The sequence below is a fragment of the Festucalex cinctus genome, chromosome 13 (assembly GCF_051991245.1).
Source record: "Festucalex cinctus isolate MCC-2025b chromosome 13, RoL_Fcin_1.0, whole genome shotgun sequence".
NCBI lineage: Eukaryota > Metazoa > Chordata > Actinopteri > Syngnathiformes > Syngnathidae > Festucalex > Festucalex cinctus.
Window position 1 is genome coordinate 25,862,836 of NC_135423.1, and position 27,178 is coordinate 25,890,013.

At 40.5% G+C, this 27,178-nt stretch overlaps 1 long non-coding RNA gene across 3 annotated transcripts; it reads left to right on the forward strand.

Annotated features, from left to right (window-relative positions):
* Positions 1-19,214: 19,214 nt before the first annotated feature.
* On the forward strand, positions 19,215-21,288 carry LOC144033331 (uncharacterized). Of its 3 annotated transcripts, XR_013287936.1 has the most exons (4): positions 19,215-19,401; positions 19,546-19,778; positions 19,877-20,888; positions 20,964-21,288. It is a non-coding gene; the product is annotated as an uncharacterized LOC144033331 (long non-coding RNA). The 3 variants fall into 3 exon arrangements; XR_013287935.1 differs by having other exon boundaries at positions 19,215-19,778; XR_013287937.1 differs by having other exon boundaries at positions 19,215-19,778; positions 19,877-20,884.
* Positions 21,289-27,178: the final 5,890 nt, after the last annotated feature.

Sequence of the window (27,178 nt, forward strand, 5' to 3'; positions counted from 1 at the left end):
TTGTTGTTGTTGTTGTTGAAACAATGAATACACTGCAGCTTCTATGTTGTCCAATTTAGACTGAAAACTCCTGAAACACAATTGAGCCATTTGGAAATTTGCAAGTCATCGTGTGCCAAAACAGAACTTCCCCACAATTTGATTCCTTTAGTTCTACATATTTGAAAGAGTAAACGCAAGGGAATGTGAAACAGATTAATTTGTGCATCCACCTTGAGGCAAATAAAGAACTGCTGTGTCATTCGATATATCAGACACACAACTAATACATTTACTTTATTGACTATTACTGGTTTAACATGACGTGAATTGTAATGATTTATATGGATAGTTCAAATACGTTTCGACCAGTCAGAACCCACCTCTCGATTCAAGTAAAGAAACAGAAGAATAAAGTGGATGAAAGCAATGAATTTTATATTCTCCGCTTTTTACCTTCTTCCTTGAAGGTGCTTCAAAAGTTCCCTGATGTGCCTATTTGATACCAGCATATACATTAATTACAGCGCTGTCATTGCTCCTTTAACCAGCCTCAGCTGTGTGAGTAAATGTAAATGTGCTCTTAAGTGGCGGCATGGCTCAGTGGTAGAGTGGTCGCCTCCCAACCAGAAGGTTGTGGATTCAATCCTCACCCCTGGTGACCATGTCAAAGTGTCCTTGAGCAAGAGACTGAACCCTAAGTTGCTCCCAGTGGACCTGGCAGCGACCTGCATGGCGGGGTCAAATGCCTTCTCCATGTCCACAAAACCCATGCAGACTGGTTGGGGAAAGTCCCATGCACCTTCATGGACCCTGCCGAGGGCATAGAGTTGGTCCACTGTTTCCCGGCTGGGATGAAAACCGCACAGCTCCTCCTGAACCTGAAATTGGACTTCCTGACGGACCGTCCTCTCCAGAACCCCTCAATAGACCTTATCAGGGAGGCTGAGGAGAGGTGTGATCCCTCCGTTCCCCTTTCTCAAAAAGGGGGACCACCACTTCAGTATGCCAATACAGAGGCACTATCCTCGTTGAAGTTTGAAGTTTGAAGTTTATTGAACATATGCACATATACACGTATAATTATATAAACACAAAGTTAAAAGTAAAAAAATAAAATAAAATAAAAGAAACATCCAATAAATATCTATGTATATGTTCAAGGGAGTAGGAAGAAGTTGAAAACTTATCCAGTCCTACCCCTTATTCTTCATATCCTATCACTTATTTATAATAAATTACATTTTTAATAAAAGAAAATGTCCACGTGATGTCGCAGAGCCGTGTCAACCAGGACAGCCCGACAACATTCAGAGCTTTCAAGAACTCCAGTTGGATCTCATCCACACCTGAGGAGCCTTCTTTGGTGACTTCAGCCCCAGAGATAGGACAGCCCACCTCAGAATCCACATACTCTTGTTTCCTCAAAGGAAGACATGCCGGTGGAATTGAGGAGGTCTTCGAAGTATTCGCCCCACCGACTCACAACATCCCGAGTCAAGTTCAGCAGCTTCCCATGTCCACACAGTGTTAAAGGGATACTTCACTTATTTACCCCATTATAGCAATAAAAAGTTAATATTTTGCCTATAATAAATTTTATATTTTCACATACAATCAGTACCTTTAAAAACACATTTTGCAACTTGCTGTCGACTGAAAATTACATCACAAGAGCTCAGGTAGACAATCACGGCTCACCTGTTTTCTAGGTTTGGTCATGTGACATTCACAAGCTGAGCTGTGATTGGTTACCTGAGCCCTTGTGATGTCATTTCAGTCGACAGCAAGTTGCAAAATGTGTTTTTAAAAAGGTACTAATTGTACATGAAAATATCAAATTTATTATTGGCAAAATATTATTTGACTGCCAAAAATGGCTAAATAAGTAAAGTATCCCTAATGCACTGCTTCCTCTTTCGGAGACGCCGGTTGGTGGGATCAGAATTACCTCGAAGCTGTCCTAAAGTCATTTTCCATGGTCGCACCAAGCTACTTTTTTTTTGTTTTTTGTTTTTGTATATGTTGCAGGTATTTATTTCAAAATGTGTTAGTTAATATTTGCTAAATAAACAGTTGATCAGTTCGAACATATATTCTCTTTGTAGTGTATTAAATTGAATGCAGGTTGAACAGGATTTACAAATCATTTTATTTTGTTTTTAAACAGTGGGGAAAGAGCCTTTTGCAACATAGCCCTGGTTGATCTCTTATACTCTGCTCCCACCTGTTGGTGTAATAACTACCATTGCTTCAAACATTCCCTTCCGTTCAGAGGCTGCATCAAAGCCTTCTGTATGCTCTAGCATTAAAAAAAAGAAAAATCATAAAAAAGGTATAAATACGTCTTTGGGATCATGGTAATATTTGAAATAGAACACATTTATACGATTTGGGGAGCAAATGAGTTAAAAAGTCTTGTTTATGGGTCTTGTTGGTATCTCTGACACTGATGGTGCTCCCCAGGCAAATAGATGCAACTTGCTCTCACAAACCGGACAAAGATTTCCAACACATTGCACACATTGATGGACATTAGCCCCCTCCGGAAATAGTCTGCTGAGTCCCTCCTAGTTCACAACATCCACGTTGGTCTTTGAGTCCAGTCCATTGTTAAAGAGGACTCTCACGTGCTTTAAACACTACACAATGTCACCGCTATTTAAAGTTCCAGATTAGTGGTTACGTTCCATGTCATCTTGTTTCACAGACAATACAAGGGGTATTATTGTGCTTACGATCCAGACTGGAACATATACTTGGTTATCTAAACTCGGTTAACCATGGGTTCACAAAGTTGCACTTGTATAGAGTAGCAAACAAAATGCCTTTGTGGAAAAAACATTTATAAATAAAATTTGCTGGCAATCTCTGGGCCTGATACAATCCAAAAACAAAGTTGTGTAACATCTTGTACAGGCAATGTAGTACATACGTAATGTTTTAAGCGCGCCGGAACGCACCGGTATGGACCTCCGGCACTTCTAAAAATCTATCTTGAGCCTTCACGTACGTCTCAACGTGCAAATAACGTACTATCAATGTTCCGGTACGCCTTAACAATGCATTTTTTGATCCCCAACAGCTGTTTCGGAGAGCGCCGCTCTCTCCATTGGCTTACATATAAGAAGCACTGAACTCATCACATCATGCGCACGCTTCATCCAGTAGTGATATAAATTTGTGCTTTCACTGCTTTGCGAGAGAAGCGCGCTTACGTTATTCAAGTAGCTCGCTGTAGGGTCAATGCTAGCCCGATGCTAGCCGACCCGAACCAGTTTACAACAGTATCTCTTGAGTTAAGAAAATGAAATGAAAACGCTACCATGCTGTCCTGGCTCAAAGCTTAAAAAAAAAGACCACGGTCAGACTCTGAGGTCGATTCGCATTCGCAGGCTGATGTATAGCACGGACGTAAAAAAATAACCTGTAGCGAGAAGTGAAGCCGGCGGTGGCCATCTTGCGTTGCCACACAGTAGTTGAACGCGTTATCCGCTGCATATGTTTCACTTTATTTTCTTTCTCTTTTTTTTTTTCTTCCTTCATCCAATTTTCAAAATTCTTGCTTTGTAGGATTCAGGTTGAAGTCAAATCAAATTAAACTTTATTTATGTAACACCTTTCATACATTAACCTGTCCGCAAGACCACACACCCCTCCCGGTCTGGATTCCCCCATCACCCCAAGAAACACTGGCGGTAAAAACATCCAATGTAAAAGGCAACCAAGAAAGTGGCCTCTCCATTTTGGCAGATTTTCTTTCTTTCTTTCTTTCCTTTTCTTTTTCTTCTTTTTTTTTTTTTTAATTGAAATTCTGTCACACTGCTATTGCTGGTCGCTGTGGTACTTGTGAGAACCAGTTGATTAGTATGGATGATACTGGGTTATCAAAAGTTTAACCACCACGGTTCAAGTCCGCTATTTGGACTTCTCAAACTTTGCCACTCGGGGCATGACGTTGCGATGGAAACTACATTCAGCCAAGGATTTTGTCTTTGCAATTTTATTGAACACCACAAATACATCATAGAACATACAGTAGGGTACATCATGTTCAAAAGGGATAGGAGGGAGTCATTGTAACAAAAGTGTCTTCAAATAATTAATTTCTTGTTTAAAATCACCAGACAATCAAAGTAAACCTCGATTGAAATACAATAAAACGCCATTGAGACCAGGGGCCTCATTTATAAAACTGTGCGTGAAAATCTGTGCAGAAAAGTACGTACGAACGAAACTCAAAACTCATGTACGCAGAAAAAAATTGAGATTTCTAAAACATGCGTAGACACACATACGCATATCTGCACGCAAGTTCCCTTTATAAATGCCACACGATCCCAGCCGGTGTGCGCAGCAGCTTCCACGGCGTTCCCCGCCCCAAGTCCGCCTATTTCATCCCATATTTGGCAATGGAAAGCAACTCAACCTGCGTATTAATAAGCAGCACGTGTTGGCAAACACCAAATCAAAACAATTTGGACGGTCAAAAACGAACAAATTTAGCCTTCTAAATTTGTTGGTTTTGTGACTCACCCAAGAACTGAACAAACTCTCGTCAGTTGACATCCATCCATTCCTTCATTTCCCTCTCATTTCCACATCCCACCAATACATTTCTTGATGACTAGCGCCATCGCCTGGTGAACTCCTACACTTGCAGTCACATTCTGTAAATGGTGTCATCAGTATATAACATCCCCCCTTTACTTAGAATTAAACTCAACTCCATAATAACAAAATTAGAAACATCTCCACCTTAAAGAAAATATACCTCGGTCGTAATTAGCACATTTCCTTAACCCGAAAACATTAGGAAATATCACTTCTTATTTATTTTTCCAAAACTTATTCCCCCTTGACAAAACACACTTCCATACTTTAACATCTGTATATATTTCTCAATCAGACTATGAATTTGAATGAGAGGCACATCACTTGAGGTTCGAGCACATGCATGTTACAACTCTTCATTTTTTTTTCTTTTTACCCGACTATGGAAGGTTCACTTCAGGACATAGTAAGTTAATTTCTGTGGCAGCTTTGTCTGCCGATGAGGTCTCTCATCTTTGAGAGTGACAGGCTCCGTTCTGATCCCTTCACTGTGGGCCTGAATCAAAGACTCTGTCAGCTGTTTGATTTCCTCCTCGTTCTTCTCAGTCCATGTCAAGTGTGTTTTGTCAGTTGTTTGTGGAGCAATGTCCTCCGAGTAGAATCTTTTCACAAATGTGTTGTCCCTGGAATACGTAGCTCCAGTTGGCTAAGATCATGGCCCTGGTTCTCAGTATGTGTGGTAGTACAATGCGTGTTCCTTTCAGTAGTAACTGTCCAATCACACACAGCTCACCAGGGGTGAGCCAGGGGTGCATATGTCTGGCAGTTGTCAAAACAACCACTCTGTATGGCATTTCTCACCTCTCTCAGTTCATCAGTGGATGACGCCTCTTCCACCTGTCTTGTAGTTAAAGCTCTGGGTGTGGCGCTTTCAGCAACCATCCTCACATACTCTTCCGTTCCATGTTTATGAACTTGTTCAGTGGCGCATTCTCCCACCAGCCGAGAAAGGGGATCTGCGATGGTATCTTTTCCTGGGTTGTGAACCACCCTGAAATCATAGGGTTGGAGTCTCAGAACCACCTCTCAATGCGTGCACATGGCTTTAATGTGGGACTGTAGATCACCTCTAATGCTTTATGATCTGTCACCAAGTCAATCTTTTTTCCACACACATAAAGGTTCAGGCTCTCGCACGCCCAGACTAGTGCGAGCGCTTCACGTTCTGTCTGTGAATATCTTTTTTCACAGTCTGTCAGACTCCTGCTCACATAGCATATAGGCACCATCTCCCGATGTTGCTCTTCTACCAGCACGGCTCCAATTCTAACTGGTCCTGCATCCGCTATTACTAGTGATGGATCCCACAACCCCGATGCGCCGATGCATGCGCCGAATTCGCAGAGCAATCCCTGAGTCGGTGCGCGTACCGCTTTAAGAAAATCACGTGACCGATGTTTGAACTGCGTCGAACAGGTGTTGTACCGCAAATGGCATCCCGCCTGAAAATGCATCCCCTCTCGCGGGAGCGCGCTTACGTCACTCACTTACGTCGCCCTAACCATACTTCGATTTAAAGTCATAGCGCCATGAAATTCACCCAGGTTGCAGGAGCCACTTTTGTTTATACTTTAGCGTTGGTGGGGTGTTAGCGGGGGGCGGGGGGGTGAAATACTGCTGGTGGTTGAGAAGGTGTGTGTGGGTTTGCGTGTGTGTGTGTGTGTGTGTTTGGGTCTGATATATTTTGTACTTTTTTGAAACAGCGTTACGCCTGAGACAGCCACTTTTGTGTGCGCTTTAGCATGGGGGTGGGGGGGTCGTGATAAGACGCGAGGGTGGGGGGGTATAGATTATGTAGTTGTTTTTTTTTAGACAGTAATATGCCTGAGACGAGCCACTTTTGTGTATGCTTTAGCGTGTGTGTTGGAATATAAACTGTCGCAAAAACAATACGTGTTTTTAACTGAAAAGTATGTTCTGCTTTAAAGAAATTGTATTTTCTATTTTATTATTATTATTATTATTATTATTATTATTATTATTATTATCAATTCAATCTCTGGTGTAATAACCTTATTTATTGATTGATTGAATTATTTTTTTATTTTTTATCTGTTCTCATTGCTGCTGGACATGTAAATTTCCCAGAGGGAGCCATCCCAAAGGGATTAATAAAGTCAAGTCTAAGTCTAAAGCTTATACCCAAGTACTGTGCATTGCTTTGCAACGGGACAAGACAAGAAACAAGTGTTTTCTGCTCATCTTCTTAGGACGTGCATGTCACCATTTAAAACGTCATACATCCAACCATCTTCACCCTTATCCTTGCTTGGGTCAATACTCGTGCTTTAAAAATATGACCATGTGGGGATGCAGTCCAGCAGGCACATTTAACATTCACCTTGCCTGGAATTGCATCCCCATGCATCTTTGGTTAGGATGCTCGTAGGGACTTCAAATTCATCCGACTTACTCTTGCTAGTCCCCTGGGCCTCCCCTGAAAAGCATGTGAGGATTGGACAAACAGAAATGGATTTAGGGGGGGGGATGCATAATTAGGCAACCTGGGGAAAACGCATTGCCTGGAATTGCATCCCCATGCATATCTGGTTAGGATGCTCATGGGGACTTCAAATTCACCCGACTTACTCTTGCTCGTCCCCTGGGCCTCCCCTGAAATGCATGTAAGGACTGGACAAACAGAAATTCTTTTAGGGGGGGGGATGCATAATCAGGCAACCTGGGAAAAACGCATTGCCTGGAATTGCATCCCCATGCATATCTGGTTAGGATGCTCATGGGGACTTCAAATTCACCCCACTTACTCTTAGTAGTCCCCTGGGTCTCCCCTGAAAAGTGTGTAAGGATTGGACAAACAGAAATGGATTTAGGGGGGGGATGCATAATCAGGCAAGCTGGGAAAAACGCACTGCCTGGAATTGCATCCCCATGCTTATCTGGTTAGGATGCTCGTAGGGACTTCAAATTCACCCCACTTACTCTTGCTAGTCCCCTGGGCCTCCCCTGAAAAGCATGTGAGGATTGGACAAACAGAAATGGATTTAGGGGGGGGATGCATAATCAGGCAACCTGGGAAAAACGCACTGCCTGGAATTGCATCCCCATGCATCTTTGGTTAGGATGCTCATGGGGACTTCAAATTCACCCCACTTACTCTTGCTAGTCCCCTGGGCCTCCCCTGAAAAGCATGTGAGGATTGGACAAACAGAAATGGATTTAGGGGGGGGATGCATAATCAGGCAACCTGGGAAAAACGCACTGCCTGGAATTGCATCCCCATGCATCTTTGGTTAGGATGCTCGTAGGGACTTCAAATTCACCCCACTCACTCTTGCTCGTCCCCTGGGCCTCCCCTGAAAAGCATGTGAGGATTGGACAAACAGAAATGGATTTAGGGGGGGGATGCATAATCAGGCAAGCTGGGAAAAACGCATTGCCTGGAATTGCATCCCCATGCATATCTGGTTAGTATGCTCATAGGGACTTCAAATTCACCCCACTTACTCTTGCTAGTCCCCTGGGCCTCCCCTGAAAAGCATGTGAGGATTGGACAAACGGAAATGGATTTAGGGGGGGGATGCATAATCAGGCAACCTGGGAAAAATGCACTGCCTGGAATTGCATCCCCATGCATCTTTGGTTAGGATGCTCATGGGGACTTCAAATTCACCCCACTTACTCTTGCTAGTCCCCCGGGCCTCCCCTGAAAAGCATGTGAGGATTGGACAAACAGAAATGGATTTAGGGGGGGGATGCATAATCAGGCAACCTGGGAAAAACGCATTGCCTGGAATTGCATCCCCATGCATATCTGGTTAGGATGCTCATAGGGACTTCAAATTCACCCCACTTACTCTTGCTAGTCCCCTGGGCCTCCCCTGAAAAGCATGTGAGGATTGGACAAACGGAAATGGATTTAGGGGGGGGGATGCATAATCAGGCAACCTGGGAAAAACGCACTGCCTGGAATTGCATCCCCATGCATCTTTGGTTAGGATGCTCATGGGGACTTCAAATTCACCCCACTTACTCTTGCTAGTCCCCCGGGCCTCCCCTGAAAAGCATGTGAGGATTGGACAAACAGAAATGGATTTAGGGGGGGGATGCATAATCAGGCAACCTGGGAAAAACGCATTGCCTGGAATTGCATCCCCATGCATATCTGGTTAGGATGCTCATAGGGACTTCAAATTCACCCCACTTACTCTTGCTAGTCCCCCGGGCCTCCCCTGAAAAGCATGTGAGGATTGGACAAACAGAAATGGATTTAGGGGGGGGATGCATAATCAGGCAACCTGGGAAAAATGCACTGCCTGGAATTGCATCCCCATGTATCTTTGGTTAGGATGCTCATGGGGACTTCAAATTCACCCCATTTACTATTGCTCGTCCCCTGGGCCTCCCCTGAAAAGCATGTGAGGATTGGACAAACAGAAATGGATTTAGGGGGGGGATGCATAATCAGGCAACCTGGGAAAAACGCATTGCCTGGAATTGCATCCCCATGCTTATCTGGTTAGGATGCTCGTAGGGACTTCAAATTCACCCCACTTACTCTTGCTAGTCCCCTGTGCCGCCCCTGAAAAGCATGTGAGGATTGGACAAACAGAAATGGATTTGTGTTCTAATCTCAGGCAAGATGGATTGCTCGCCCTACCTATTTCTACTAATCTACACTGTCCCCAGCTCATTCTATACGAGTTTATGTCCATGACTTTCCACACAAAGTTTACCCATTTATAATCAAGTCTAAATATGCTACTTCATTAAAAAGGGCCAATAATAACAATAGCAACAGCACTCATACTTTATATATATTACATAAATAAAACACAATATTTTAATCAACAACAATGTAAAAAAAAAAGTACAATAAAGTGATTACAAAGCAATTGAAAACAATTACTAATGTTCATTTCGAAAATAAAGTTAACAAAGTATTTGTTTACGCAAAAAAAATAAATGCTAAAAAAGAAAATAATGAAGTGTCCAAGTCTCAGGTGAATTATTCGCATGCAGGGCACTGGTAATCTGCCTTGGTATCAGGAGTCCCGACACACCCATGGTGAAACCACCTTTTGCACATGTCACAGCAAATCTTAAAAGAGACAGAAAGTGAAATGTAAAAGTAATCTAGATACAATCTATAATCTTTTGGGAGCCATAGTCATATACAATAGTACTTTGAAAATCACAGCAGCTATGATTAGAAGTAGTACATTTATAAACTCAACTGAACTTTATTTATAAGGCATTTTAAAACAAACATTGCTGTACACAAAGTGCTGTACACAGGTGTGCTCCTGGCGGAACCCAGGAGCAAAACAAGATGGAACCCATGCCCATATGAAAACCCACATGGGGCCCAACTGGACATGTTGGCTGGGTCGTTAAGAAATTTCAACTCCACTTAATGTTGATTTAATTTCAACAATAATATCACTTTCTGAACTTTTACATTTTGCATGCTTACCCAAAGATGATTAGCATCATCGTTCTCCTTGAACCCACAATAATGACACAGGTTGCTTAGATCATCTGTTAAGACAAGGAGTATAAGTCTTCATTATTCACTACCAAATTAAAAGAAAAAAATTGCTAAAATCTAAAAACCCTTCTGTACTGTGTATTTTCTCTGGCCGCCCTGATTATTTAATCTTAATTCTATCATCAATCTTGTATTTAGCTGTTTAATCAAGTTTGTCACTAACATCATTTGAGCTGGGACATTACTGGAAAAAAAAGTCACATTTTAGAAATGTTTTTAAAATTAATAAAGTGATGTTTAAAAAGCAACCTATTTCCCAATAAACTGATAGAGACTTTTTTTTGTTATAAAGTTATAAAAAAAAAAATAAATAAATAAAAAAAACACAAAAGAACGACCGCTCCCCATCCTCAAGGATCTCTTCCAAACACTTGAGAACCCATTCCACATATGCACCAATGTTTTTAATTTTTGAATTGAAACAATGTACATGTTGGGCTATTTCAGAAGTGAACTAAGAGTTTGGTGCTATGTTTTACAGTATATTCAACTGTGATAAATCTATTATCTGTTATGGGTCATTTAAACTAATAGTGATTGATTTATTACTGTTTAAACATGAGGTAATTAACATTGATCATGTAAGAAGAACATTCACCAGATTCTCGAAGGAGGCGGGTGGCTATATCTTGCCTCATCCTGTTCACTGCTGTGATTGTGGTCTTCATGTTGACTGTTTGTTGGTTTGTTAATATTTTCTCTGCAAACTGAAGACAATCATAGTTATTACAGTATATGTGTTAAGATGGATACATAAACGAGTGAGATGCAGATATCCATGCATTAAATAGAACAACATAAATAAACGTTTGTCACTACATCAAATTAACAGTTATTTTATGATGAGTGTCACAAACAGCTATAGTCCTGTCAGAATACAGTCTAACAGATTTTGGTTTTAATCTAAAAATAGTAAATGACCTTTAGGTTGTATAAATTCTTTCAGCGGTGTGTTGGGTACTCACTTTTAAGGCCAGGACACCACATGAGGTGCCATCTTGTTGTCGTGCATGAGGTAGGGTGCTGCAAGCCCACCTCGATACATTGCAGCCTTTTTTGCGCATAAAGGCCCTATGAAGGAAATATTTGAAACTATATTTATATTGTTGCATTCTCATTCAACAGATCATAGACCTGCCTATTGTCTGACACTGTAGTTAGTACGTTCTGTGTATCAGAAGACATCATTTTTAGAAAAAGTATTACCTTGTTGACTCCTGGCACCGCTTAATGTTGCTCTGAGACTCCCCCAATGGATCAATAAAAAGGCATCTCTTGTCATGTGGGTACATGACCTTTTTATTTTTAACACAGAAAAAGTTAATTAGGCATCTTTACTAAAAACTGGGTGTGCATATGTAAATATTTTATATGTCAAAAATTGCATTTGAATGGGAGATCAAGACAAAAACAAGTAGCTAGATGGCCTTCATAACCATTGATGCACCTCATAAAGAAACCATATTTATACTGCACTTCACATCTCACTGTCAACATCCAGTGGTGGTGGTCGTTCACTATTCCGATGATGACAGAGTATGCCATAGCATCGAGCTGAAAGTAGAAAACAGTTATGAAAACCAACAGCATAATCACAGAAAAAACTTCCAGTGACATAAAAGTCCACTACATACAGTCCTGAGTCTTGGCGACTTTCCTTGCCAGATTGCCGTCATCGAGAAGCTATCAATGACAGCAGCCACATCTTCATTGCACTTATTGTATTCCCGCACAAGAAGAGTCAGGTAAGCATTGATTACCTATGAAAAAGAAAAATCGTGTGTGAGGCATGCAGTTTAATATGCTGTTGACTGAGTCACTGTTACAGTATTCTATAAGGAGGATAAGAACCAAAGCATTATGCAGGTCACTGAATTGCAATTTATGCACTTTTCATTAATATGAATAAACTTATCGTAAAAAATTAAGTGTAGCCCTTAATTCTTTGCATGGAAAGTGATGGAAAGGCAACAGATTATGACTGTATACCTCACTCTCAAGCTCCTGGTTGGGACTAGTCCTTTCTATGTCCGAATAGTACAAATTGTACTTTTCAATCTTTGAGAGAAGGACATATACTTTTTTCCCTGCCCATGCCTCTTGCACATCTGAGGAGATGAGATTGAATCACATGAAAGTATTGTTAAGCTGTTACTGTATGTATAACATGCTGTATTCTGAAAACTTTCATTAAGAACTTAAAAGGCCTTTAATAAAAATGATCATTTTTCATTTCACAAACAAATCTTAAAAGTTTTATGATTTGCACTTCAGTCAGATGGAAAAATGTCATTAAAATCCATTTAGCTAAAATGCAACAGGAGAGTAAAATACAAGGTTTGTCACCTTGTATTTTTTCCCCGATTGAGAAAGCAGAGAATGAAAATTACTTACATTTTTCAGTTTGGGGCTCTGGTACAGCTGGAGGTGAGGAGGCCAGCGAGGCCGAAGATGTGGAGGTCGATGGAGGCAAGGAGGCAGCTGGAGGTGAGGAGGCCGGTGAAGGCAAAGAGGCTGGTGAGGGCAAGTAGGCAGCTGGAGGTGAAGAGGTCGGTGCGGCTGGAGGTGAGGGTGCCGGTGAAGGCAAAGAGGCCGGTGAAGGCAAGGAGGCAGCTGGAGGTGAGGAGGCCGGTGAAGGCAAGGAGGCAGCTGGAGGTGAAGAGGTCGGTGCGGCTGGAGGTGAGGGTGCCGGTGAAGGCAAAGAGGCCAGTGAAGGCAAGGAGACAGCTAGATGTAATGAGGCTGGTGGGTGCAGTTGGAGGTGCTGATTTGGTGGATACGTTAAACTGAATGACAGAGGGACGGTTAGTTTGGGGTGCAGGTGCAGTTAAAGGCAAGGAGACAGCTGGAGGTGAGGTGACCGGTGAAGGCAAGGAGGGCTTGGAAGATTTTATTTTTCGTGGAATACGTGGAACTTCATTTTTTGCTTTTACTAGTTGGTCAGTGTTGACTTTTGTAAGGACCACACCGTTACTTCCCTCCAGATCAGCACTTTTACCTTGAAGCGCTCTTATAATATATGGGCCGAGGAAGTTGGCCTCCAGCTTTCCACCCTTCCTCTGCTGGTTCCTCACATTTTGCCTCCAGACCTCATCTCCAACTTTGAAGACACCTCTTGCAGCACCTGATTTGAGCCTCCGCCGCATGTTCTCCTGCTGTTTCTCCACATTTGTTTTGACAATGTCCCGAATGCCCTCCAGCCTCTTGATTTCCTCAGCTGGAGATTCCTCTCCCACAACAGCCTCAACATTGCTGTCCAACTGCACACAGAATTTTATTTTACACTTAATCCACAAACATTATTTTGCAGTAGATTTTGTCTTTGCATTGCATTGACTTCCAATTGCATTTACACAACATACTTTGCAGTTAAACTTGTAATAAAATCATTTTGGTAGTTTTCCGCTAACCGTGTAGTGCACAGGGACCTCCGATGGGTACCGGGCCTCTCTCCCAAACATAAGGAAGTATGGGGAGTATTTGGTGGTGATCTGCTTTTTTGTCCTAAGCCCGAACATTACGGCATCCAAATACTCATCCCACAGGTCAGGTTTGCTGCCTACCAGTTTGCCAAGAGTCCTGAATAATAAACATATTCATAGGCATGTATTTAAAACTAGTCATTTCAATTCTGCCAACATAAATTGAAGACTATATACAGTAGGTCATGTTTCATGAGTAGATTGACCTTTGTTAACTTTTGACCTATTTTCTTCTCACCTTTGGATGGTGCCATTCATCCGTTCCACCAAACCGTTTGTTTGGGGATGATATGGTGCACAAAGACTCCGTTGTATCCCGAGTCTTTCACACACACTCTTGTTAATCTGTAAATGCAGAGTAAACATAAATCTTTAACTGTAAAAGAGTCTGGAGGAATTTTTTTTCTGGAAGGTGCAAAATTATTAAATGGAAGCTTTTTTTTATACTGGATATGTAGCCTTTTGACTCAAACAATGATGAATGAAAATATCTCGTCTCACTCCAGCTTGAACGTCACTGTGAAGCGCTTTCTCTCCCTCAATTAAAACTTATCCTCTAGCAGTGACATCTTCCTGCTATGCTAAGTTTTTCTGAATATAACAGAATCTTTTAATATTTTCTGTTAGTTTTTTTGTCTCACAAAATTTCTTAGTTAATGGTGTAATTCATATATTAATAATTATTTATTAAACTGATTATTGACTATAAATAATAGTTAATATTTTGGACCTTTTCTATTACATAACTAGTGAATTAATTTTATATTATACAGAAATACATACACACACACACACACCCACACACACACACACATATATATATATATATATATATATATATGTGTGTGTGTGTGTGTGTGTGCGTGTGTGTGTGTACAGTACATAATTAAATGCACTCCGTGAAGTTTTACAGTTTTACAGTATACAGTTGATACAATATTTACCGCATTCACAAATTCTTTCCCCTGGTCCGTCAATATTCTCTTTGGTGCCTCAAACTGATGAAAAAATTTCAATATGCAAGATGCGACTTGTGCAGCAGTTTTGTTCGGAAGTGGATATGCCTGTGGCCATTTTGTGTAATAATCTATCATTACACAAATGTATTCATTCCCATTTTTTGTTTTTGTAAGTTTTCCAATCAGGTCCATGCCCACAAGTTCAAAAGGGTGTGTGACCTAAAAAAGAAGAATAAAGAAAATCAGATTAAGATCACCATCCTTGGGAACAATTTAAATAATTGCCTGTGTAAATAAAAAGAAATGCCAACCCCTATCTTAATATGTTAACATGCTGTTGTGCAGAAGTAGTAATTAACCTCCCTATTGGGTTTCAAATTACAAGTTTTTAGCAATTCTTCTGTGAACCATAGATGATAAGCTATGTCGTATAATAAATCTACAGAATGTTTACCTTTATAGGAGTATACTGCACCTCCTTTTTTATCATTTTCTGGCTGGCCTGGCAAACTGAACATTGTGATACCTGCAAATAACACATGTACATGAAAATGTTGCCATCAGCTAGCATTGTGGTTGTGGTTGATGATATTCCATGTTCTGTGTGAAAATAAAAGCACATGCACTAATAACTGTGTAAAATAATCTCGTAGAATTTTATTTAAAGCATATTATCTTGCAGTATTGTGGGATTACCCATTTATCAATATCAGCAGCGATTCCGGGCCAGTAAAATCTTTGACAAATGGCATGCCGTGTCTTCTTTTGCCCAGTGTGAGCTCCAGTCGCACTGGCATGAAAGTCAATGAAAATATCATTGGCCTCTTTCGACCCACACACAACTTTGGTTTTGCTTTGTCTGGCTGAACCTTTGTTGTACAGCTGCTCTCCTGAAAAAGAAAATGGATAGCATATTGACTCCTAGAAATACTTTACTATTTACTATTTAAATTTCTATCCTATTATTAATTTAGAGAGAACCCTGTGGCTTGGTTTAAACAACAAAACAAAAACAAAACAAAAACAAACAAACAAACAAAAAAGAACAAGTGAGAAAGGGGGTGGGGACACACAGGCAAAGCAAATATTACTGCAAGTAGGGATTATTGTGTGTGATTTGCTGCAATAACCATTGCAATTATTTTTAATCATTGATAACATAACTAGTATTGTCTTAAAGAGGAAAATTATAGGGATGTATTAAAAGTTTTTATATCTTTTATGTTTCAACAGAAATAATATGAGAACATCTCAGAAGGAACACATCAGCAGCCAATATTGTTTTAGAAAGCTCTCTATAGTGCCAACACATGTCGCTCAATGTGTTTTGCACCCGTTTCTTGGGGAGACATGTGTAATTACTGGTGTAGAATAAATTCACCTGTATAGGACATGTACAGAAATTAGAAAAGTTATTTGTACATTTGGGGGAGTAGCATTAGCTGTCATTTCCATTATTCCACCTTTTCTTGTCTCCAACCAAGCCTAATTGTGAAGAGAGAACATTCTGTTAATTGATTTTGACGTTTAATTATAGTACTTATGTCCGCTTACAGTCGAAAGAAACACGCAAAATGCGTGCATGATTTCCTTTTCTGGTCGTATTACTTTTTGTAGTACCCTAAACCAAGGCAACTTCGCCATTTGGCCGTCAGATTTTAACGACGTACTACTTGAAATGACTTTAATTAGTCTCTGAAAATACCACTCACCTTCCACGTCATATTTTGCGGACTTTCGACGAATTGCACTTTTTTCCTTTTTTGATATGCCCGCCGAATATAGCCCTTTGGTTTTGTAAGTTAGAATTACGTTATAGAGTGAAGGCTCCATTTTCATAATAATACTAGACCTCTGTTTGGTGAAATGAGGGTATAGGCCTCTCCTTGGGGAACGTGAAAGAACTCCAGGGGGTTCGTGACATTAAAAAAACAAAATAAAAAGTAGCATCCATGCAAAAATGCTTTAAAAATAATTACTAAAATATGCAAATAATTCAATAAAATAGAAGTTCATAAAACAAATGTTATTCAACTTCATAGACTTCAAAATTTTGATCTACCCCATAAGAGAATGGTTCGACCCACCGAGCATCACCTGTCAATCATGTCAAAACTTTATTTAAAATTAAGATAGTTACCGGTATTTATTTTTGAGAACAGATCTTTGACCAAAAGGAAAACAGTGAATAGTGATTTATTTTTGTGTGCACAAATCTATAATTAATTTAATTGGTTATTTCTTTTTAGTAAACTATTTTTATTTTCAAAAAATTCAAGAGATTAATTAAATGAAGTTCCAAAGTTTAATAAATCAAACAACACTTTATTTGAATTATTTATGCTTTTCAACCAAAAATGCTTTGCAGTGTTTCGAGGGTAGGCAATAGCTGGAAGAAAAAACAACAACAATACTTACACTGTGGTTACATAAATGAAAAAAGGTTGAGAACCAATTGGTTAAAGGATAGACAATCAAATGCATCATTTGAAAAAATGTATAAAAGAGTGTTGTAATATTCTTTTTAAAAAGTAAATACTGAAACAAATGAGAAAACTTACCTAGCAATCAATCTGTTTACTGTGACTGCATCACCCATCGCAGATTGATACGTTGTCATTAAAAACAAAAAGACCAATAGGCTACATGCTATAAGTCCCCATGAGCATCCTAGCCAAAGATGCATGGGGATGCAATTCCAGGCAATGCGTTTTTCCCAGGTTGCCTGATTATGCACCCCCCCCCCCCCCCCAAAAAAAAACAATTTCTGTTTGTCCAATCCTCACATGCTTTTCAGGGGAGGCCCAGGGGACGAGCAAGAGTGAGTGGGGTGAATTTGAAGTCCCTACGAGCATCCTAACCAGATATGCATGGGGATGCAATTCCAGGCAATGCGTTTTTCCCAGGTTGCCTGATTATGCATCCCCCCGCTAAATCCATTTCTGTTTGTCCAATCCTCACATGCTTTTCAGGGGAGGCCCAGGGGACGAGCAATAGTAAATGGGGTGAATTTGAAGTCCCCATGAGCATCCTAACCAAAGATGCATGGGGATGCAATTCCAGGCAATGCGTTTTTCCCAGGTTGCCTGATTATGCACCCCCCCCAAAACAATTTCTGTTTGTCCAATCCTCACATGCTTTTCAGGGGAGGCCCAGGGGACGAGCAAGAGTGAGTGGGGTGAATTTGAAGTCCCTACGAGCATCCTAACCAGATATGCATGGGGATGCAATTCCAGGCAATGCGTTTTTCCCAGGTTGCCTGATTATGCATCCCCCCCCTAAATCCATTTCTGTTTGTCCAATCCTCACATGCTTTTCAGGGGAGGCCCAGGGGACTAGCAAGAGTAAGTGGGGTGAATTTGAAGTCCCTACGAGCATCCTAACCAAAGATGCATGGGGATGCAATTCCAGGCAGTGCGTTTTTCCCAGCTTGCCTGATTATGCATCCACCCCCTAAATCCATTTCTGTTTGTCCAATCCTCACATGCTTTTCAGGGGAGGCCCAGGGGGCGAGCAAGAGTAAGTGGGGTGAATTTGAAGTCCCCATGAGCATCCTAACCAAAGATGCATGGGGATGCAATTCCAGGCAAGGTGAATGTTAAATGTGCCTGCTGGACTGCATCCCCACATGGTCATATTTTTAAAGCAAGAGTATTGACCCAAGCAAGGATAAGGGTGAAGATGGTTGGATGGATGACGTTTTAAATGGTGACATGTACGTCCTTAGAAGATGAGCAGAAAACACTTGTTTCTTGTCTTGTCCCGTTGCAAAGCAATGCACAGTACTTAGGTATAAGCTTTAAACTTGACTTTATTGATCCCTTTGGGATGGCTCCCTTTGGGAAATTTACATGTCCAGCAGCAATGAGAACAGATAATAAAATAAATAATTAAATCAATCAATAAATAAGGCTATTACAGCAGAGATTGAATTAATAATAATAAAAATAAAATAGAAAATAATAATTCTTTAAAGCAGAACATACTTTTCAGTTAAAAACACATATTGTTTTCGCGACAATTTATATTCCAAATCAAAACGCAATTGTTTCCGACCCATTTATAAACAATCAAAGAATCATCTCATTAAAAGCACGCATTTTATACTTAGATCCATAAGAAAAACCTTGCTCATTTCGCCGCATTATAAGCATTAAACCTGAAAAAATAAAAAATAAAAAATAATAATAATAATTAACCCCTCGTCAATGCACAGTTCACCCCCCCAATTCGTATGACGTGTAGGCATATCACTGTCACAGGACTGTCTCCAAAAACTAAAGCACACACAAAAGTGGCTCGTCTCAGGCATATCTCGCTGTCTCAAAAAAACTACAAAATCTATCACGCCCCAGCGTCTTTTCACAGTCAACCCAAACGCTGCCCCCCATCCCCACCCCCACGCTAAAGCACACACAAAAGTGGCTCGTCTCAGGCGGGCGTAAAAGCTGTTTCAAAAAAGTACAAAATATATTCTCCCCCCCCCCCCCCCCCCCCCCCCACACACACACACACACACACCTTATCAACCACCCCGCTAACACCCCACCAACGCTAAAGTATAAACAAAAGTGGCTCCTGCAACCTGGGTGAATTTCATGGCGCTATGACTTTAAATCGAAGTATGGTTAGGGTGACGTAAGCGAGTGATGTAAGCGCGCTCCCGCGAGAGGGGATGCATTTTCAGGCGGGATGCCATTTGCGGCACAACACCGGCAAGAACGCGCTCAACTCAGTGAAGTGTTTATAAGGAAGCGCATCTGTCAACGGGATGCAACTCCTGAAACACTCATATTGTTCCTTGTGGACGTTGTTGTGGATGATGGAGCAGGCCCAGGGGAAAAGAAAGTCGTCTGCCGTGTGGGACCATTTTTAACTCCTTTCTGAAAATAAGCTATTTATTTCAAACTCCTTGTTTCCTCTCTGTTTTAAGACTTGTTCCATTCTAATTCAAATCAATTTCAAGGTAACTCTTAATTTGTCATTCACATTATTTTTGCAGGTGAAATGTCGCATTTGTTCATCAGAGTTGTGCTACACAAACAAAAGCACTTCCTCAATGCTGAGGCATTATCGGGCCAAGCATGACAGGAAGCTTTCAGGAAGCAGTTGCTTGATGAGGCACTACTGAACTTCATTCTGAAGGACTGCCAGCCCCTCAGCATTTTGGAGAGTGAAGGGTTCAAGGAACTTATTAATGTCCTTGAACCCTCATATGTTTTGCCAACAAGAAAGGTGTGTGCAAGTTACATAAAGTAGTAGGCTAATTGATATAGGCAATTTATTTAATCTTTAAGTTGCATGTATTGATTTGCTAATGTTTTAATTTTCAGACCATCAAACAAATGGTGGCCAACAAATACCAGGAGGAACGGAAACAAGTGAAAAAAGAAGTACAGTACAGCAAGCTGTGGCAGTGAGTTTAACAACTGACATGTGGACCTCTTTGAACATGAAGGCTTACTTGGCTCTGACCTGTCACTACATTAATGACAATTTGCAGTTGTGTTCATCAGTGTTGGGTGTGAAATACTTTCCACAGAGTCACACTGCTGACAATTTGGCCCAGGTCAAAAGGGGCATGATGACTGGGCTATAACCAATAAAGTAAACGACGCTGCGCCAAACATGGTAGCATCCGCTAGACACCTCCAAATCCGCCACTCAATTTGCATTGCACATAGTCTTAATTTAATAATTAGAAAATCATGCGATCAGATCCCTGCACTTACAGCCATCAGAAACAAAGCTAGGTACATAGTCACTTATTTTCGTTCTAGCACTACAGGCAAGGAGAAGCTCGCTCAGGTGCAGCAACAGATGGGACGGTCAACTCTGAAACTCATCTATGAAATGCTGTCTAGGCTGCATGATGACAGGGAACCAGTGTGGGTATCTCTGGCCTCTCTAAAGACGGATTTGACTCCACTGACAGCTGATGAGTTCAACATCATAAGAGAAGCACTTCTAGTGCTTGCTCAAGCTACAGTGGAGTTGTCTGAAGAGAGGCGAGTGTCAGGTTCAAAGGTCATCCCGATGATGAAAATGCTCTATATTGCACTTGAGCGGCACGCTTCAACCTTGCACACACAGCCAGCCAAACAACTGCACGAACACCTGAAGCGTCGTGTCACAGACACTGCTTCCAGTCTCGAGTCTATGAGTGGATTAACATTAGCAACACTTCTGGACCCCAGATTCAAATCACTTGGGTTCCGCAGTTCCTCCAGGTGCAGTGAGGCCATCACCAGACTGCGGTCTGAGTGTGTGTGTGTGTGTCGTCGGGCGCACAGATGAGGCACAGCCCGGACCATCATCACAGCTCCCTGCAACAACATCTGGCATGTTAGTCATCATTATTTGTTTGTTTTTGGAAATTGAACTAAAATGCCAATTTTGTCATTTTTTTTTATTGTTTAGATGGCCTGTGGCAGCATTTGGACGATGAAGTGGAGCGGCTTGGTAGAAGTGCAAAAACTGACGCTATATCAGAAGTGCAGCGATACTTGGCGGAGGGGAATATTGGACGAACGCAAGACCCACCCACGTATTGGAAGAGCCAGAAGACTTGCTATCTGAACCTTTTTGTTCTTGCAAAAGAGTTCCTGTGCACACCTGCGTCCTCGGTGCCTTGTGAGCGCGTGTTCTCCACAGCAGGAGAGATATCCTCTCAGAAACGGAACAGGCTGAATTTTAAAACATTGGAGAAACTTATTTTTTTTAATAAAAACTTGTGAAGACTATAGTTGACAAGTGTCTTCATTCACATGATTTTCATTTAGATATTTTTTTCATTATAATATATGTTCACATTTAAAGATATGGAATGATACAATATGAATGCTAAGACTTAAATGTTATTATTGGAGATACTAGGTCATCTAATCAGTGTCAGTTTACACTGTTAAGTGGGTTGCCTGCAGAGACTTTTAAATTCCAGCAGGTGTAAGTATTCAGTGACACAGTATCAACACAGTGTCGACAGTGTGTCATTGTGTCAACACGCTTCACGATGCCTCAACCCATCACTAGCTATTAGGGGTGTGAATTGCCTAGTACCTGACGATTCGATTCGTATCACGATTCACAGGTCACGATTCGATTCGATACCGATTAATCCCGATACGAATTTATAAGTCGATTGTTGCGATTTTTTTTCATTCAAATTTAGAAAATACTAATCAGTAAGCTTGTAGAGTGTAAGATTTATATGAAAATGTATTATTTATTTATCTGAAATTTCAGTCTTATAGAGGTTGTAATTTGTTTCATGTTTGAACAGCATTGAAATAAAATATTAAGGCTTAATGTTCCGTTCATATAACATTCTTCCATGCTTAAGGTGTGAATCCTAAAAAATAAATAAATAAATAAATCGATTTTGCCGATTATTGAATCGATTCGAGAATCGCGCGATGTAGTATCGCGATATATCGCCGAATCGATTTTTTTTTTAACACCCCTACTAGCTATTACTTTGGTGGGGGCATCCTTGTCAAAATATGCTAAAGTTCCAGCTTCTACCAGTTTTGTCTTTAATGTTTGAAAAGCTGCTTTCTGTTCTGGTCCAAACTTGAATGGTGTGTCTTTTTTTGTGAGTCTGCGTAGCGGTTCTGATATGGTGGCAAACTGGGGTATGAACCGGCTGCTATAGCCAGCCAAGCCTCGTACATTGAGCGTTTTGGCTACTTTGTTCAAGCTAATGGCATTGAAGATGGAAAGAAAGTGCCAACGTTTTTGAGTGTGATGGGCCCTAAAGCGTTTACCCTGCTCCGGAATCTGGTGCAACCAGCGTCCCCTGGCACTAAAACATACGAGGAAATTTGTTGCCATTCTAAATGGACATTTTTCACCCAAGCCACTTGTTATTGCGGAGAGATTTAGATTTCATAAGCGCAATCAAGAGGAGGGTGAATCTGTCACCATGTTTGTAGCAGCCTTGAGGAAGCCAGCTGAACATTGTGAGTTCAAGGAGGTGCTAAATGACACACTAAGAGACAGACTCATGTGTGGATTGAGAAATTAAGCAGCACAGAAAAAGTTGCTAACTGAAAGTGACCTGACTCTGGAAAAGGCTATTGACATCAGTGTCACTATGGAAATGGTGTCCAAAGAAGTTGAACAACTAAAATGTTACTGGAAGAGTGCACAAAATTGCCAACAGTCAGACCAGTCAGTAAGGACCATGTTTTAGGTGCGGCAAAACAGGCCATCTTGCATCCACCTGCTGGTGTGAAGAAATGGACTGTTGTTACTGTGGCAAGAAGGGACATGTGGAACGAGCATGTCGGAACAAGAAGACTTCGGAAAAGACAAAGAAGGACAAAAGTAACAAGGAGAAGTTTAAAAAGAAAAGGCAAGTTCACACTGTGAAGAATGACAAAAGTTCGTCTGATGAAGAAATGAACGTGAACATAGTACGTGTAATGAATGGAGATGAAAGCAAAGATTGCTATTGGGCTAACCCTAACTTGGAAGGGCACTCAGTCCAAATGCAAATAGACACTGGCTCTAAAGCATCCCTTGTGTCGTATCAAGTATACAAGAAATGCATGAAACATCTGCCTCTACGTCCTTCTGACACTGTTTTCAAGGCATACACAGGACATAAGGTGAACATTAAGGGAATGACTGAGATAACTGTTAAGCGTAACAGCCAAACTGCCAAGCTACCAGTGTATGTTACCCGAGGTAACTTTGCACCAATCATGGGGCGTGTGCTTGAAAGCCCTACGTCTTGATTGGCAAGAAGTGAGACAGTTGTCAAACAAGAATTTACAGCTGCAAACCATCCTTGACAAGAATCAGGAGGTATTTCGAGCAGAGTTGGATTGCATGAAGGACATCACTGTCAAACTACACATAAAACCAGGAAGCAAACCAGTGTTCATGAAGGCTAGAACAGTGCCTTACGCCATTCGTGACAAAGTTGAGGCAGATTTGGAATCATTGGTTGAAAGTGGAGTTCTGGAACCAGTTGCAACAAGTGAATGGGCAACTCCCATCGTGCCCAGTACACAAGAAGAATGGAGGAATCCGCACATGTGGGGATTTTAAGGTGACTGTAAATCTGGTGTTGAGTGCAGAGCAATATCCACTCCCATTGATTGATGATCTGTTTGCAGGACTGAGTGGTGGACAAAAGTTCAGTAAGATTGCCTTGAACCAAGCATACCTGCAAATGCATGTGGATAAAGAGTCCCGTGAAATGCTCACAATAAACACTCACAAAGGTCTATTCAGATATCGCAGATTACCGTTTGGTATCACATCAGCTCCAGCTCTATTTCAGCGTGCCATGGATCGAATCCTGAGTGGATTACGTGGGGAAAGTGTTATTTTGATGACATACCGTGCACAGGAGCAACTGATGAAGAGCATCTTCAAAATTTGGATGCAACACTGCATAGACTAAGTGAGTATGGACTCAGAGTTCGCAAGGAAAAATGTGAATTTCTGAAATCATCTGTGTATTTAGGTCATGTCATCAATGAAAAAGGCCTACATCCATCACTATCAAAGATCGCAGCCATCGTTGACGCACCTCCACCCGAGAATGTGAGTCAACTGAGATCATTTCTTGGATTGCTGAACTACTATGGAAGGTTCATACCAAACTTAGCATCACTGCTACAACCTCTTCACGAACTGTTATCCCATACGGAAAAGACATAGATAAAACTTATAAAAAGCAAGTGTGTTGTGCTTAAAGGATTATATATGATTTACTCCTGAAAGTGGCCACTTTCGCATTCTTTTCATTAGAGATAGACCGATATGCTTTTTTCAGGGCCGATACCGATTCCGATTATCGGTAGTCAAGGAGGCAGATAACCGATATTTGAAGCCGATATTCATTTGCAGTAAAAGTTAAAATGTTGGCACCAAATTTTTTAATAATGCAAACCCTAACAGTTCTTTACAATGGATTCTCACACTGCACTTTTCATTTTACATCCTTCTATCTGCAATAAGACGTTGGTGGCGGGGGGAGTTAAATGTGGGGGCCAATGTGACATTACCTTTTATAGCATTTGGGATACTTGTAGTTTTATTCTATAAATGTTATATTTTTATATTTTGAAGTAATAGGAGGAACCCTGTCATTCAAAATGTGCATCAGCTGTGGCATTACTTATTACTACAGCAAGAAAAAATAAAAAAAATTCCATGAGAAAAACTATTCATCCCTGAACACCATACAGTTCTTGTAGACCTTATTATGATTATTGTTATTGTTACCATATAGACAGTTTTGATAAGCTGAGGATCTTAAATCGAGAACAGCAATATCATGCTACTCCTCTCTACAAGAGAACTGTCAAAAGACACTTCATCATGTAGTTTATTGCCACTTAGGATGCCCCAATCAATGCAGAAAAAGGTAGAGTAAAATAACTTGGTTATAATAATAGTAAGAATAACTTGGTTAAACAGACATTGTTGCGGTGGACCGCTGCCAGTTTCTGCTGTTTAATGTGTTTTACACTTATAGACACGTGTGTGTATATGGGCACACTATTCTCTCACTACTGTATCACTTAATGGCACAGATGTACTTGTCTAAATAATAACTGGGCTGCAACATTGCTAATTCACATTAACAAGCACTATCTTAGCTGTCCACATGAATAGTTACTAACACACGAGAAAGTTATACAACACACCAAACATGAGCTCATTATTCAAAGTATGATGCACGTAACGAAATTACATCACTGAACATTAATTGCAGCCGTGTACGGCCGTAGATGTTACATATTAGTGGCATCCATTGAGAGGATAATGTCCCAACTGACGGCAGACATGACGTGAAAAGAGAGACAAAACGAGCAAATAAGCACACTATACTTTAGTGCACTTCTCTACTAATGCCAAACATATGGAAGAGAACACGTTCATGTAGTTAAACGGTGTTTGAGACACTTAATTTGTTACGGAGCGGACTTTAACGAGGTGCACAACGAGCTGTCAATCAAATCGACGTCGAAGCTTAAGGCACACAATGGCAAACCAGTGCGACAAATAAACACAATATAAAGTAACTAAACGCTATTTAGTGTCACTGTGGCATCTCACTGCATAATAACCGCTATGCAACAAGTAGTGGACGTGACCCAGAATGCAATGTGTGCGTCACGAGAGGTAAATATAATGACATTACTCTACTCTTAACATGGAACTAGACAATATAATAATGACGACTGTTAATATTTGGAACCTTTGTAACAAACATTATTTACTTGATTAAGTGAAAATGTGTGTGATTCCCTCCCCGAGTAGTTCAAGTAGCGAATTAGCTACTGGGTGTTAGCCTACATGCTAAGCTGAACACACCGCTGTTAGCTAGCGGGGATTCAATGCAAGACAATGCAGCTCCATTCATATAGTGCATTTAATACACAACATAATTCAATGTGTTTAGCTTATCATGGTGAAAAGTTCAGCGGAGTCTCTTCTCTTTTAACTTACCTTCGAAGCATGTGTCTCGCGTTGTGTCCGTGGGTGCGTGTGTGACCGGCTACTGTGATACAGGCATACACTACTGATTGGTTCTGGCTCTTGCACAGCTAACCAATCAGATGCTGCTATGGGCGTTACGTTGCTGGAGTTGGACTCCATAACAGACAGAGACGCTCTGGGCTGCATTCGAAGCGAAAAGACGGAGTTTTAAATGGATCGCTCATATCGGCCGTCAGATTAATAAAACAGACCGATACCGATATGTACCAATATGTCAAATATCGGCCCCGATTATCGGCCCGGCCGATTATCGGTCTATCTCTACTTTTCATACACAAATTTCTAAGTATTAAGTATGAAACATATAAAAAATATGTACGTGAAATATAAGGAATGACTATGGCAAAATATGCTTTCCATATATGTTTCATGTAAGCTTCACAGTATATTCATCATATGTCTGACATAAAAACATATATTTTTCATATATGAATGTGTACCATTATATATATGTTTTATGTATATGAAATATATCTGTTTTGAAGGGAAACTACACTTTATGTATATGTTTTATGTATAAAAAATATATCTCATTTAAAGGAAAACTACACTTTATGTATATGTTTTCTGTATAAAAAATATATCTCATTTAAAGGGAAACTATACGTTATCTATATGTTTCATATAGGTTTTTTATATGTCAATATATACAAGATTAGCCAAAAACATATATGGGAACAGTATGGGCCAAAAGTTGAGACACACCTTCTCATTCAATACCTCATTTTCATGACTACGTATATTGTAGATTCTCAATGAAGCCATCAAAACTATGATGACAACTATTGAACACATTTGGAGTTATGTACTTACCAAAAAAATCTGAAAATAATACAATAAATACAGTACATAAATAAATAGCCACCCCTTTCTCTGATTACTTTTTTGAACATTCTTGGCATTCTCTTGTTGAGCTTCAAAATGTAGTCAGTCACACCTGAAAGGGTTTTCCAAACAGTCTTTAAGAGTTCTCAGACGTAAGAATGCCAAAAGTAGTAAAAAAATAAATAAAAAAGTAACCAGAGCAAAGGATGGCTATTGTTACAAATATATAATATATTATAAAACATTTTTCCTGGTATTTTACCTTTTTTTGTTCAGTACATAACTCC